Genomic DNA, 17469 nt, shown 5'->3' with positions numbered 1-17469 from the left:
AGGATTTCTTGCTTCCTAGGTTTATATAAAATGTGCCAAAGAAATGTATTCTTTGTTGAGAAACATTGTCTAATTCAGAAGTTATTAAAGGGAAAGTTCAAAATATGAGATAATCAGTGAGTTAAAAAGAGAGAATATTATGGATAGAAAATGCAGGGAGTTTTTTTGTTTGTTTTGTTTGTTTTATGAGGAAGACTATAAAGAAAGAGTAATCTTTTATGAGGAGGGATATTATATAGTAAAGTTTTGTCGTAGAGTAAAATGACTGCTTATTTAAGAAAGAGGTAGTATAGGACAAGTCAGAACGTTCAAGCATGTTGTAGATGGTCTGTGTAAGTCAGGATGAGGTTCATAACGGGGAATCTATGAAAGGAATTTTGTTTATAATTAAACTTGCTAAGATTAAAGAAAATTGTTTGTAGTAGACTCTAAAAACTGGTCAATATATATGAATCAAATTTTCTCAAGGTGTTAATTTGCTACATGACCAGAAACTTTGCTTTTCAATCCAGTCCTCTAATTTTTTTCTTTTTAAAGTTTCTCAGATTCATTTAACTCTCTGTTTTTAGCAATTTTTGTCAGCTACTATCTTTTCTTCCTTGATCATACCTGCTATTATAGCCTAATGCTACAGTGTTTTGTCTTAGAGGTCTGTGGGAGCAGTATTTTCCCTCAATATAGCTTAATTCTATGGTTTATTCTTGGTTTTTCTTTATGTGTAACCTTAATTTTAGCTTTTGGTGTTTCACTCTTACATTGCTTATAAGGATTTTGGGGCTGGTGGGGACCTGCCAAACTTCATTCCCTTCAGCTAGGAGTGGGGTACTCATTCAGTCTGTTGGGGGCTATGGCCTAGTCTGGGAGAGTGGGAGTACTTCCTCCTTCTGGAAAACAAAGACTATCTGAGAATCCCCATTGGTACAGGGGAAAAATATCTCTACATACCCAATATGACAGCAAAGAATAAACATTATGCTCTGTAGGGCTTCTTTTTGTGCCACACCTGGGCTTATTTTTCTTTGTGGCAATGGATAGGAAGAAGTCACACCCTGTAACCATTCCTGACTCTCCAGGGAGTCACCTTTTGTCTTAGGACTAGCTTCCCCATATATATCAAAAACCTGAAACAGAGGTGAAGGTAGATTAGCCACCCTTGCCCCTTCTGGGGTCATGGTCTCTAACCTAATAAGACTCAATTATACCAGAGGTAAGCAAGGAATAGGATTAATTTTGACAGGAATTGGTACCATGATAGGACAAACAGCACCCTGGGGTAGCTTTGCCTGCCATGAGTCAACCCTAAGAAAATTGATTCAAAGCCTAGAAACCTTCGCCACCAACACAGGCCAGGCATTAAAAGGAATTTAAGAGTCCTTAGACTCCTTGGAAAATGTAGTCCTCAATTGCAAACCAGCACTGGATTATTTACTAGCTGAACAAGGTGGAGTCTGTGAAGTTATTAACAAAACTTGCCACACATATATTAACAACTCTGAGCAAGTTAAGATTAACATTAAAAAACCTGGCCAGGCACAGTGGCTCACAGTTGTAATCCCAGCACTTTGGGAGCCTAAAGTGGGTGGATCACCTGAGGTCAGGAGTTCGAGACCAGCCTGACCAACCTGGTGAAACCCTGTCTCTACTTAAAAAAATATATATACAAAAATTAACTGGGTGAGGGCGGGCACCTGTAATCCCAGCTACTCAGGAGACTGAGACAGGATAATCACTTGTACCCAGGAGACAGAGGTTGCAGTAAGCTGAAATTGTGCCATTGCACTCCAGCCTGGGTGACAGAGTGAGACTCTGTCTCAAAAAAAAAAAAAAAAAAAGAAAGAAAGAAAAAAAAAAATTCAAAATAACTATGAGCAACCTACCTGATTACTAGATGTAACCAGGGCACTGACCCCCAACTGTATCTGGCCAACTATCAAAGGTGCCTCTGCAAGTCTCACCTGGTTTTTAACTCTCTCAGCACTTTTGATAACTATCTTATTGTTACTAATTTTTGGCCCTTGCTTGTTTAAGCTCTTAGTAACATTTGTGTCTTCTAAATTACAACAGTTCCAAGTAAAAACAATGCTGGCATAAGGCTTCCAACCCATCCCATCTACCAACCTGGAGAATAAAAGCATCCTGCCTCTTGGCCCCTTAGATCAAGTATCCAGAGATTTTTACTCTTCTGGTACTAGGCAGGGCCTATGTCCATAAGCTTAGCAAAAGCAGTTACAAAAGACATACTTCTGTTCTTCTGTAGCACCATTAAGAGTAGGAGTAGGCCAGGTGTGGTGGGTCACACCTGTAATCCCAGCACTTTGGGATGCTGAAGTGGGTGGATTGTCTGAGCTCAGAAGTTCAAGATTAGTCTGGACAACATGGCGAGACCCAATCTCTACCAAAAATACAAAAAATTGACCAGGCATGATCAATGGTCCCAGCTACTCAGGAGGCTGAGGTGGGACCATTGCTTGAGCCTGGGAGGTGGAGATTGCAGTGAGTGGAGATTGTGCCATTGCACTTCAACCTGGGTGACAGAGTGAGACCCCTGTATCAAAAAAAAAAGAAAAAAAAAAAGATTAGGAGGAGTATCTAATCTCTGAGAGGGGAACGAAATAGGAAGCAGGAGGCAGGACTTGACTCCTGTTCACACTGGTTTAAAGATTCTTAATGCCTTGTCATGGCATTAAACACATTGCTTATCTTATAAAATATATTAGATCATATAAATATATAGATAATATACTTCTGTGACTACTGAGGCATAGTGTTTCTTCAACTTGTTCAAAGTTTTGCATATATCACAGAGGGAACCAGATATCAAACTTAGTTTTTCCTTTATTTGCAGCTTGTGACATTATTATATCATAATCTCTTGTATGCCATTTTCTCAAATGTCGTCTTTGACAGTGTTCATTACTATTAACCTCTCTCCACATTCATGAACATAAAATTTGTGATGAAAATTCATTACATTTAGCCCCAAGAAATCAGTGGACTTCCACGTTGGCTGCGCACATCTGCATAATTTTTTTCTGCTTTGTGGTTTAGGTGAAGTTAACTATGCAGTTCGAGTTATTTGAGAGATGTTTGAATTAATAATGGTGGTAAGAGATGGGCATCAAATAGACTGGAGGCCAAAATGTACAGTGTGGCAGACATTCATTTGTGAAGATGTTAAAATGCGTATTTGGAGAACTGTTGCCCTCGGAAGAAATGACAAAGGCAGGAGTGGAAAATTCCTGGTGATTTAGAAGGAGCAATGCTAAGATTTGCTGGCAAATTGTTAGAAAATAAAACATTTGTAATCAAGAATTGGGATTAACATTTGATTTAAGCTTCAGTTTAGGGTTCAAGTTTTGGCCTAAATTACTATAATCCAATATTTTGTGTCCGATGATCTAGGAAGATAGCAGTTCTCTTGATGAGAGGCAGCAGAATGTAAAAATTCAAAGCACTTGTTCTAGAGCTCAGGCTTCCTGGGTTCAAAATTTGCCTTTACTACTTTCCATGCTTAAGTTACTTTCTGTACTTCATGTTCCTTATCAATAACTGGGCATAATAGTATTTCAACATTACAGGGTTTTGATTACTGAGGATTATTCAAAATTGCTAAGCATGAAAACTGCTTAGCAGAGTGTATATAATGAACGGTATAAGTGTATTATGATTCTTATCATTATCAGTGATAGAGAATATATGATAAATCAGCACTTTCAGGTGTCTTCTAATAAACCATTTTCCTGTCAGTATATTTTAATCTAGGTCAGGGTACCTGAAAAATAGTTTTATTATTAAACCGTCTGGAGAATTAAACAACAATTTGGTCTCTGAGTGAAAATATTACAAATATTCTGTGAAACAAAAGAAGATTTTCTTTGAAATGGCAGATATTCAACATCAGGAAACACACTGCAGCTGGAACATGGTGAGAGAATTAAAAACAGAGCAGTGACGAGGCCTAGATCAGCACATGCCAGAGAAGCCCCTACAAACAACTATAGATTTTTAGTCTGTTTTTCTATTTGGGGCTCTTTTTGCCTGGCTTTTTCTAATGCATTCACAGAGGCTACCTTGACTAAGTTGAAATCATTCAATGTAAGACTGTTGTAAGTTTTAAAAGTGACTTGTCAATGCTGTTATATTTAATGACTACATTCCCTGGAATGGCATACGTCTCAGGTTCCTTGTGTTTTTGACCTGTTTCTGGGTCATAATGGCAGTTGGTACAACAGTGAACCTGGTATCAGAATATTTTATTGTTTTATTAAGAATTTTCTTGTACTAATAGACTTGCTATTTTATTATACATATGTGTATTATATAATTTGTCTATCATTGAAAGATACATGTGTTATATATTTATAAGTATGCTATTACAATCATATACATAATATTATATTTGTATTATATTTGTATTATATTTACATATGATCGTCTTCTTTCCCACCTAACAACTGTAAGAAACATGTATAATGAGAGCCAATTGCTACATCACCTATTTCCTTCCCTCAATTTGGGCAATAGAAAAATAAAATAAACAAAACAACATCAATATTTACTTTACCATTAAAAACCAAATATCCATTTTTAAAAAATTAATATGTTTCTTTGGAACTAATCTACCCAAAGAGCCTAAGAAAGATTGATTTAAATTAAGTAATCATAGTTGCCCTTTTGAAATTATGTTAGCTTATTAAGCATTATGTAGACAAGGCAACAATTGGAAACAAATTAAATACCCCAAAACAGATAACCGATAAACTATATGATGGTAGGTTCATATGTACAGAATCCTTAAAAGTCATAGTTAAAGAGAATATTCAATGGCATAAAGGAATACTTCTACGTTACATTATATTTTAAAAATCCAGAAAGTGAAATCTCTATACAATACAGTTTTTCTCCCCTACCCTACATGTGCACACCCCCCTCCTTTTGTGTATGCATAAAAATATATGCTCATACAGATTTCACATTCTTAGAAAAAAAACTGGAATGATATCACTCAGAGAGTAACAGTGCTTATCATTTGACTGTGGGATGATAGATCATTTTAAATTTTGAATCTGTCTGTTTTTTTTTTTTCTATTTTTTCCCCCACTGGATGTGCATGATTTTATAATGCATTATAAGATCTGTAGTGCATTTTTCCCCAGTGGATGTGTATTATTTTCTCATTTTATAATGAGAAAAAAATGTTATTTTTTAGTAAAAAAGAAAAAAGAATCAAGTTGTCCTAGTATTTAAATACTTTTCTAGGTGAAAAATTCAGATGAGATTTATATCCTAAAGAATCATCCAATCTACCAGAGAACTGAAATAATTCAAAGTGTGATGAGCTTTTATAATACATAAAAGCAGCATGGGGTAGAACTACAGCAGAGTATTTAATCTAGTTGTGAAAGAAAGCCCTCCCTGTGGAATAGATATTTGCATTGAGGCCCAAAAGATAAATGTGGGTAGAATTATTTTGTGTGGAGAGAAAAAGTTAGTATGAATGCTCTGGGAGCATATTTTCGCCTGCAGAATAACATGGGTAAAGGCCCATAGTGGGAGAAAGGATGACACATGAAAAGAACTGAACTAGAAGCAAGGGAGAAAGGACGGGTTTTCTAATATGAGAATGGACATGTTGGTGGGAGTTCAGGTGTGGTGGCTCACACCTGTAATCCCAGCACTTTGGGAAGCAGAGGCAGTTGGATAACTTGAGGTCAGGAGTTTGAGACCAGCCATGGTGAAACCCTGTCCCTACAAAAATTAGCTGGGTGTGGTGGCATGTGCTTGTAATCCCAGCTACCTGAGAGGCTGAGGCAGGAGGATCACTTCAACCTGGGAGGTGGAGGTTGCAGTGAACTGAGATCGTGCCACTGCACTCCAGCCTTGGTGACACAGTGAGACTCTATCTCAAAAATAAATAAAGAAATAAATAGAAAAGACATGTTGGCAGGTGCCAGATCCTGTAGAAGCTGTATGCTTATTAATTGTGTTGGACTTACACACCAAGGGCTAAAAAAAAAAAAAAAAAAAAAGCATGAAATAACCAAGTCTTCAATTCTAATTGACCACATTGACTATGAGTAGATAACAAAACAAAGAGGACAAGAGTTAAATCTGAGACACCAGTTAAAAGATTATTTCAGACCCAGGAAGAAAAACTAATGAATTAAGGAAATAGTAACAAGGGATAGATAAAAGGAAAAATCAAGAGAAACTTAATAGTTTACCTTGAAAGGCTTATGATAGATCTGGATGGTGGTATAAGGAAGAAAGAGGAGTCAACAGTGGTTTGCAGGATATTGGTATGAGCATTGAGAAGTAAACACAGTCTTTGTAACAACAATCTCAATATAAAAGGAAGAAAAATTTTATTAAGCTACTATCATAAGTAGGCAGTTGAGTTTCATGTAATTTCCAGAACCACAACACAAATGAGCTCCAAATTGTAATCCAGGGCAAATTACAATATTGAAACCAGCCCGATTGTCTGGTAGAACTGATGTTTATGGTTTCTTTTGAACAAATATAGACCCTTCCAATCCTAAAACATAAGAAAGTTACATTTTTAAAATATTAGTTCTTTTCTCAGGAAACCAACCATCAGGCCCCTCAGACAGTATCAAGGAGTTGAAATTTACCAGATCACCGCATCTAGATAACGAGACACCAGACCCCTGTCTCATCAAGATTGACCATCTACTACCTGACCATCTACTACCTGAAAACCAACTCCTCTTTCTTACCCCTCCGTAATTTATGTTCACCTACATGTAGTTGCCTTCTTTCCTCACTGGACAAACCCCCAATTTTGGTTGGTCAAGGAGATGAATTTGACACAGATCTCCCATCTCCTCAGCTGCAGAACCTGATTAGAACTTTCTTCTCCAGCAATACTCATAGTCTCAGTGATTGGCTTTCTGTGTGGTAAGCAGCAGGACCTAGATGGAACCCCTGGTGTTTTGGTAACAATATTCAAGCAACTCGGATCAATTTAGTCAAACCTAAATACTGTTTGAATGTTGTAACATTCACCCATTATCTAATGAGTTTCAACACAATTAAGTTTGGCGAAACACCCTTTTGGTTTCCATGATTATCTCAGTTCCAGAGCTCCTTATAGGGTCAGCTAAGGCTCTTGCTGTGATTGCATGCATTTCAGCTTCTCCCTCTGCCCAATCTTCCCTCCTTCACTCTCTCCACAGATGTTAATTCTGAAAGCTCTCCCCAATACATTTACATCAGGCTAATCTCCATTTCAAAGTCTGCTTCCTGGGAAAACCAAAGTGTAGCATCATTTCAGCAAGGCCTCATTTGCTGTTCTTTCCATCTCTGATACGGGCAATATTTCTTAAGCATGTATCTGTGATTTTGCAGCTTATATTCCAGTATTTAAAAACACTGGACTTTAGAAATTTAGTTGCATGTGCTGATCTTTCTTCAGAAGTTAATGGTGGCCCTATAAAATTGGAATTAAGGATGAACACACTTTTGAACAGTTAATTCTTTATAGTTTTGGCATTTAACTATTAAATCTTGTTAATGGTCTTTGGGCAATTTTGATAATACTCGAATCTTATTGATGAAGTCAAATATGGTTTAGAAACAGGAATAACTATATGCCAGTCTTCAGACATGCTTTCCGTTATGGTGGTAATTATGTCAAAAGTCATCTTGTCTAGCGCTGCTGCTATGTGTAAATTAACACCTAGTTTTATAAATTAAGTGTCTCTTGAGATTAGAAAATCTCAAAACAAGGACTGCTGAAGGTAATGCAGTAGTGGAAGAGAGGCTAATTATAGAGGCTTTAAAAATCCTGTTTGCAAACCAATGTGGCATCTGCTTTAGCTTCGACTTCTCATTCCCTAAAAGGCAACCATGGACCTCCTGCTGTGTCTTTATATTTGATGTCAGGAAAACTGCTGGAAACTGGCAAGAGAAAAGCTATGTTCATCTCTAAAAAGAAGAGATATCTATGTCTTACAGGGATGTGAGAGGGTGAAGCATTATTTGAGGGAAACAACACTAGAAAAATATAATGTTATATTTTGCATCTTTGTGCTTAAGATGCAAATGCTTTGTGAAGGAAAAATGAAATGGGAGATGTTAAAAATGAATAGATTAGATAATGTGAAAAATAGCTTTATGAGTTAAACTTTTAGGTTTAATTCATAAAATGAGACATATTGGAGATGTAGTATTGGCTCCTAACTTAAAGGTCCTATCATTCTGTAGTCCTGTGTTGAGCAAAAGATAGATTTTGTTTTCCTTGTTCTGCAGAATATTGACTGCATTGACATGAACAGATGGCCACTAGATGATTACCATTTGATGAGTGCTGCTAAGTGTCTGCAGTTGGGCTTCCAGGGTTGTCTTTAACATGGTCTGAAGGGCAAAATGTGATCGTAGATTCATCTATGCTCATTGTACTTATTTGTATGGGAGGGGGCTCCTGTATCAGACAGATAGCAACTTGAAAAAGTGAATAAGCAAGATTCACTAAGAATAAATTGCTTTCAGTGAGTCACTGGAAAATTTAGTTTTTACCGCAAAGTATTTTAATAGTTGATCTGTATACATAGCAGGCTACATCCATTCTACCAACTTCCTCAAAATGGAGACATAAAAACAAAAACAAAATCAAGCAATGTATAAAACCTCAAAGTATATATTTTGTAAAAAGACAACAAAAACATGAAATATAGTGAAACCAAGCAAAATATGAAAGAAACAGCCAGAACATCATCTAAGCAAGTATGTTTCAAATGTGCAGGGCATGAACTAGCGTATGACATTGAATGGAAGCAAAATGTGCATAACTCATTGAAAAAAAAATTGTTTTCTTCCTAGGACAGTTGAAATTGAGAAACAGCCGTGCCTGTCCAAGATTAATTTTTATACTGAGCCGTAAAGCTGACAAAAACTGCTGGTGTGTATGAATTCATTTTCAGATCTAAAACAGAAACCTGAGACATTTCACGATTTCAAGCTTAATGCTAAGTAGATTTGAGAAACAAAGCTTTTATATGATCTAAAATTCTCATTTTATTGCTATATAATGTCTGCAGTTATTTTAATAGTTCTTAGTTGTTTTTTATTTTTCTTTCAGAGTTTTAATTATTATTAAGTTATTGGGCTAAATCCCAGTAAAACATGTTATTATGTGTAAGAGATAAAGACACTGAGTCTCAGTCATACTGAATATTTTCCCCCAGGAATGAGAGCAAGTCCCCTGCAAACTGAAAAACGAATTTATAGCCTTTAACATCATCACTTGCTGAATTTATCTACTTTTTATCTGCATGAAGAAAGCTTGATGTCATTATCATATAATCTGTGATTTTGAGAAAGTTTGTTTCTCACTTATCCTTTCATATATTTGTTTCTTTCTTATTTGCAGTACATAGTATTATTTATCAATTTAGATTCCTTAGGAGACCCAGACCAGGGAATATATATATTTTCTACAGATACATATATCTGTATAGCTGTAGATAGATAGAGATATATAGATATATGTATCAGTATATATATAGATATATGTGTATGTGTATATGTAGATACAGATTTATATGTTTATATACATATGTATCTATCTATATATCTATAGAAAAAGGTAACCAAAGACAGGCAGTTCACATATTTTGGGAACTCTGGTGTTTTAAGGGCTCCAAAAGAACAAAGTAATTTTGGAGCCGATTATCATCTTTATCCTAAATATCTGTGATTGAAATTTCATTTTATTTTTGGTAGGTACAAACAAACAAAAGCAGCTGATGTCTTTGTCAGTCAGAGTATTACATGATTTATATGTACATTTACTTATTCGTTCATTTATTTAGTTAACATTTATTGAAAGCATTTTGTCATGAATGGCTTATCACTGTATGCGAGAGAAAGACCATAAGGAAAAATTATATAACAGATACCAAGGCCAATCACAGTGGCTTATGTCTTTAAAAACCAATACTAGTGCCTGTAATCCCAGAACTTTGGGAGGCTGAGGGAGGATCACCTGAAGTTAGGAGTTTAAGACCAGCCTGGCCAATATGGTGAAACCCCATCTCTACTAAATATACAAAAATTAGCCAGGTGTGGTGGCATGTGCCTGCAGTCCCAGCTACTCAGGAGGCTGAGGCAGGAGAATTGCTTGAACCTAGGAGGTGGAGGTTGCAGTTAGCTGAGATTGTGCCACTGCCCTCTAGCCTGGGCAACAGAGCGAGACTCTGTCTCAAAAAAAAAGAAAAGAAAACAAAAGACTGTATTAATACATAATATCCTTTAGGGTATCAGGGAGCATGTTAACTAGAACTCTGACTTTAAGAAAGAGAACATCAAAATGGCTGACTAGAAGCATTCAGCACTCACCTCCTCAAAAAAAGGACCAAAACAGCAAATACATAACTGCACATCAAATAACAGAACACTGGAATTCAGCAAGGAAAGAAAAAAACCCTCTGAGGCATGTAAACTCGAAACAGCAGCATAGAGAAGGAAATGAAGCAACTAGCCTGGATCACCTTGCCTTTATGGGGACTCTCCATTTCAGGGACAAGGTATGTGGGAGATCCCCAGCAGTCCACAGTCCCAGCACAGACACCTGCAATTATAGCTACAGAAAAGCCTCTGAGGCCTCACAGGCCCTAGGTTTCTAAAGAGAGCTGCCTGGAGTCCATGTGACTGTACTCTATTCTAGAGTGGGAATTCTTGTTGGGTACCCCCACACCCTACGGCCCAGGCTGCAGCATGGTGACATGTTGAGAGCAAGGCTATCCCCAGAGTACATTCTGTTCTGTGACCAAAAGCCCGTGAACCTCCACATTCCTGAGGCCCTGCTGATATACCCCCACATCCACCCAAAATGCTGCAGCATCATGACATCAGCTAGACCCAGGGGTGAAGCCACATCTCTGTGGCTTAGTTGCATCTATATATGCAACTAATCACAGACCACCCAGATATATAAAGCAAAAATTATTAGAGCTGAAGAGAGAGATATATCCCAATACAATAATAGTTGGGGAATTTAATGCCACTTTCAGCATTAGATACTCTCAGCATTAGATCATAAAGACAGAAATTCAACAAAGAACCAATGGACTTAAACTACAATAGATAGATCAAATAGACTTAGATCAAATGGACATACCAGATATATACAGAACATTTCATTCAACAGCTTCAGAATATACATTTTTCTCATGAACACATGGAACATGCTCAGGATCAACCATTATTTCATTACTTATTTTCATTATTTCATCACAAAACAAGTCACAGTAAATTTTTAAAAATCAAAATGATATCAAATATCTTCTGAGATGACAAAGAAAACTAAAACTAGAAATAAATAACAAAAGGAACTTTGGAAATTGTACAAATACATGGAAATTAAATAACTTGCTTTTGGATTACTAATGTGTCAAAGAAGAAATTAAGAAGATACATTTTTTGAAAAACATTTTTTGAAATACATTTTTGAAATTTTTGAAATATATTTTTTGAAATAAATAAATTTGTTTATTTAAAATAATTTATTTTAATTTAATTTCTTTAAAATAATTTATTTAAAACAATTTATTTTAATTTAAAATAAAATAAAACAAGACACATCAAAACTTATCAGATACTGGAATAGCTGTACTAACAGGAAAGTTATAACAATAAATACCTACATCAAAAAAGCAGAAAGATTTTAAATAAACAAAATAATGATGTACCTCAAGGAACTACAAAGCAAGAACAAATGAAACCCAAAATTAGTAGAAGTAATGAAATAAGGAAGATCAGAGCAGAAGAAAGAAATAATAAACCATTTCTCTAAACAAAATAGAGACTAAAATACAAAAGATCAATGAAAAGTTAGATTTTTGAAAATTGAAACAAAATTGACAATCTGTTAACTGTTAACTGTTTCTAGCCTAAGAAAAAAGTTGAGACCCAAATAAATAAAATGAGAAATGAAAGAGGAAGCATTACAACTGATACCAAAGAAATTAGACTGTAAAAAAATGATACATCAAAAAATTATGAAGCCTACAATAAATGGACAAATTTCTAGACCCATATAACCTACCAAGGAAGGAAGAGAAAATCTGAACAGACCAATAATGAGTATCAAAATTCCATCATTAATAAAAAGTCTCTCACCAAGAAAAATACAGGACCAGATGGCTCTAATGTTGAATTCTAACAAACTGTTAAAGATAATTCAACACAAATTCTCAAACTATCCCAAAAAATTGATGAGGATATAATTCTTCCTAACTCATTCTGTGAGGCCAGCGTCAATCTAATAACAAAACCAGACAAACAAAATCCACCAAAAGAAAACTCCAGGCCAATATTCCTGATGAATTGATAGATGCCAGAAACCTCAGTAAAATACTAGCAAAGTGGAATCAACAGCACATCAAAAAGATAATACACTGGGATCAAGTGGAATTTATCCTAGGGATGCAAGAGTGATTCAACATACACAAATCAATAAATGTGATACATCACATCAAAGAATGAAGAACGAAAACAATATAATTATCTCAATTGATGTAGAAAAAGCTTTTGATAAAAACTCTCAACAAATTAGGTATAAGAGCAACATACTTCAACACAATAAAAGACGTATGTGACAAAGCCAAAGCTAGCATCATACAGAAAAGTTTCCAGCATTTCCTCTGAAGAACTAGAACAAGGCAAGGATGCCCACTTTCAACATAGTACTGGAACGTCCTAGCCAGGGTAATTATGCAGGATAAATCAATAAAGGGCATTTAAATTGGAAAGAGTAAGTTGAATTGTCCCTATTTGCAGATGACATGATGTTTTATATAGAAAATCCTAAAAACTCTACCAAAAAAGCATTTAGAACTAATTGGCAAAGTTAGCAAAGTTGCAAGATTCAAAATCAGCATACATAAATCAGTAGCATTTGTATACCCAATAACAATCTAGCCAAAAAAGAAATCAAGAAAGCAATCCCTTATAAAAGTAAAATATCTATAAATAAATGGAACCAAGGAAGTAAAAGTTCTCTACAATGAAAACTATAAAACATGGATAAAAGAAATTGGAGAGGAAAAAAAAAATGACTATGGACTGGAAGAATTAATATTGTTAAAGTAGGCATACTACCCAAAGCCATATACAGATTCAGTGCAATTCTTATCAAATATCAATGACATTCTTCATAGAAATAGAAACATCTATCCTAAAATTCATATGGAACCACCAAAGACCCTGAATAGCTAAATAAATACTGAGCCAAAAGAACAAAGCTGGATACATGACACTACCTGACTTCACCATATACCACAAAACTATAGTAACCAAAACAGCATGACACTGGTCAAAAACAGACACATGGACCAATGGAACAGAATGGAGTACCCAGAGGTAGATCTACATATTTACAGCCAACTGAATTTCAACATGCATTAGGGACAGGACACCCTCTTCAATAAATTGTGCTAAGAAAGCTGGATATTCATATGCAGAAGAATGAAAGTAGATCCCTATGTCTCCACATTTACAAATATCAATTCAAAATCGATTAAGCACTTAAATGTAACACAGAAGCTATAAAACTACTAGAAGAAAATTTAGGGGAATGCTTCAGGACATTGGAATGCACATATATTTTATGGGTAAGACTTCAAATGCAGAGGCAACAAAAAAGTGGACAAATAGGACTATATCAAACTAAAAATCTTCTCCACATCAAGGAAATCAATGAATAGAATGAAGTCAAAACCTGTAGAATGGGAGAAAGTGTGGCATGCTTTTCATCCGAGACAAATATCTAGAATACACAGAGAACTCAAAAAACTCAACAGCGAAACAACTACAACAACAAATAATCTGATTAAAAAGTGGGCAAATGTTTTGAATATATATATACATATATATTTTAAAAGAAGACATACAAATGGCCAAAAAGTACATGAGGAAATGCTCAATATCACTAATCATCAGAAAAATGCAGATCAAAACCACATTTATCTAATTTCACACCAGGTAGAATAACTATTGTCAAAAAGGTAAAAAATAACAAATGCTAGTGAGGATGCAGAGAAAAGGAAATCCTTATACCCTGTTGGTGTAAATGTAAATTAGTACAGTCATTATAAGAAGCTGTATGAAGGCTTCTCCAAAAACTAAAAATAGGACTACTGTATGATTCAGCCATCCCACTACCGGGTATTTATTGAAAGGAAAGGGAATCAGTAGGTCAAAGAGATATCTATACTCCCATTTTTATTGCAATACTATTCACAATAGCCAAGATACGGAATCAACTTAAATGCCTATCAATGAATAAATGGATAAAGAAAGTGTGGTACATATGCACAATGGAATACTATTTGGTCCTAAATAAATGAAACCCTGTCATTCATAGTGACACGGATGAGCCTGAAGGACATCATGTTGATTGAAATGTCAGACACAGAAAGATACACACTGCATGTTTTCACTCATGTGGAAGCTTAAAAACTTTGAAGTCATAGAAGTAGGGAGTAGAATACTGGTTATGAGGCTTGGAAGGGTAGAGGGAAGGAAATATAGGAACAAGATGGTTAACAGATACAATTACAACTAGATAGGAAGAAAAAGTTCTAGTGTTCTATAGCACTGTATGGTGAATACAGTTAAAATAATTTAATGCGTACTTTCAAAACGATAAAAAGGGACTTTGAATGTTCTCAACACAAAGAAATGATTTCATTTTATTTTATTTTTTGTAGAGACAGGGTTTCATTGTTGCCCAGGTTGGCCTTGAACTCCTGGCTTCTAGTGATCTTCCCGCCTCAACCTCCCAAAGTTCTGGGATTACAGATGTGAGCCACCACACCCAGCCCCTGATAGCTGTTTGAGGTAATTAATATGCTAATTATCCTAATTTGATCATTACACATTGTATACATGTATCGAAACATCACTCTGTTTCCCATATATGTACAATTACACTTGAACTTTGAACAACACAGGTTTGAACTGCATGGATCCACTTATATGCAACATTTTTTCAATAAACATGTTAGAAAATTTTTTGGAGATTTGCAGCAATTTGAAAAACTCATAGGTGAACTGCATAGCCTAGAAATATCATAAAATCTTAAGAATAGCTGAGGTATCTCATAAATGCATAAAATATATGTAGGTACTAGTTTACGTTATCATTTACTACCATAAAATACACACGTCTATTATACAAAGTTTATATTTATTGAAACTTATGCACATAAACACTTATGGACTGTATGTGATGCCATTTGCAGTAGAGAGAAATGTAAACAAACATGAAGTTGCAGTATTAAATCATAACTGCAAAAAATTAACTGTAGTACTACTGTAATACTATAATAATGTCATAGCCACCTCCTGTTGCGGTTATGGTGAACTCAAGTGTTCCAAGTGCAAGTATCTGCTTAGAACACGGTGAGATGCTAATCATCTCGGCATGAACAGTTCATCTCTCCAGTAAATTGCGTATTATAGTAAAAATTGTCCTCTTTCAGTTCTCACCTAGTTTTCACTGTGTTTAGTGCAATACCATAAACCTTGAATGACACCAAGGGACCCATACAAAGTGCCACTAGAGATGCTGAAAGTGCTCCCAAGAAGCAGAAAAAAAGTCATGACATTACAAGAAAAAGTCGAACTGCTTGATATGTACTGTAGCTTGAGGGGTGCAGTTGCACTTACTCACCATTTCATACAGGTAATTCATCTTTTAAACAGACTATGTAAACTTATGGTGTCAATAAATATAGCACAGCACTGTAAATGTATTTTTTCTTATGAATTTTTAATAACACTTTCTTTTCTCTACTGTAAGAACACAGAAAATAGCACATACATAATATGTATTAATCAACTGTTTATGTTATAGGAAGGCTTTAAGTCAACAGTAGCCTATTAGTAATTCAGTTTTGGGGGAGTCAAAGGCTATACAAACATTTTCAATGGCACAAGGAGTCAGCACCCCTAACCCCAGCGTTGTTCAAGGGTCAACTGTATTATGTGTCGACTAAAAATAAGGGAGAGAAAAAAAAATAAAGGCAGAAAGAGAAGAAATAAAGTCAGGTGAAGGAATTGAAAAAGAACTACTTTCCCAAATATTGTCAATACCATATGTTTCCTGTTTCCATAAACAAGCTTCAGGTATTTTAACAAGTAAATCTGATCATAGTCAAATCACTCCAGTGAAATAAAGAAAACGAATAAAATGAGCTAGTAAAACTCAAGACATTAAAAAACTGAGAAAAATGAATTAAAGGTCTAGAAAGTAATCTCACTTATGAGATAGATATAAAAGTACATAGTAAGGTATTCATCACTGGAGTCCAGAAATATATTATAATACCATTATATAATTACCAGAGAGTCTTCATGATCCAAATGCATAATGATTCAACACAAAACACCTCAATGAAACCCACAGTATAATAGAAAAAAATTAAAAAGATCATTTTATTATTAACAATTTTAGTAACTTTTATTTATAAACTTAAGAGATAAATCATATTGCTACCAGTTTTAGATGAGAAAACTGTGGCATGGAGAGTTTAACTTATTTGTTGTGAAGTTATATTTAATTTTTGCTTTGTGATAATGTTAACGTATTTAAAACAATGAGCCCTTATCTTTTTAGCGATTCTTATTGAAATAATAACACATATAAAATAACACAGTTTTTAGAATTTGCTTCAAAATAAAATGGGTGCTTTAAACCTGGGCAAGGACATAGATGAAGCAAAAGTAGCCGTGAACTGATAATTATTGAATCCAAGTAATGGGAAAAAAAAAAAAAAAAACAAAACCAGTTCATTGTACTATTCTTTTTACTTTTGGTATCTTTGAAATTTTCCCTAACAAAATAAATAAATAAATAAATAAATACACTCATCTTAGGAATAAACTTTAGGGGATCCATATAAGGAGAATACAAAATTCTAATAATAGGCATTAACAAGTTGCATAAATCAAGAAACAAATAATTGCTTGAAAAGGAATGTAAATGAAGAGATTAGCTCAAAATTAATTTTAAAATTTAACAATTATAACCTTAGCACATTTTTTTCAATCACCATTGAAGGATATTTACAGTATACCAGGAGTCAAGAAAATCCAAAAAGAAAAACCATAATGAAATATTTGCATTAATACTTTTACTCTACTATAGACCTGAATTAATTACGACACAAAGACACTGAAAATAATAAGTGGGAAGAGATGGTTGGAATAGCAGGACCAGAAAAATGACCAAGAAATAAAGATAATTTGTTCTGATAGACACGGCATTTAAAATCAGCATGAAAGAATGATTTGTGCAGTGAATGAAATTAGAAAAATTGAATAATCACTGCAATAAAATTTAAATGAAACTCCCACTCAGTCATATCTTTAAAATAAACTTTAGATAAAATACATATAAATGTTAATAGATAAACACATAAATATACTAGAAAAATATTT

This window comes from Macaca nemestrina, chromosome 13 (genome assembly GCF_043159975.1).
Source record: "Macaca nemestrina isolate mMacNem1 chromosome 13, mMacNem.hap1, whole genome shotgun sequence".
Lineage (NCBI taxonomy): Eukaryota > Metazoa > Chordata > Mammalia > Primates > Cercopithecidae > Macaca > Macaca nemestrina.
The sequence above is the reverse complement of the archived record's forward strand: the minus strand, read 5'-3'. Positions refer to the sequence as shown.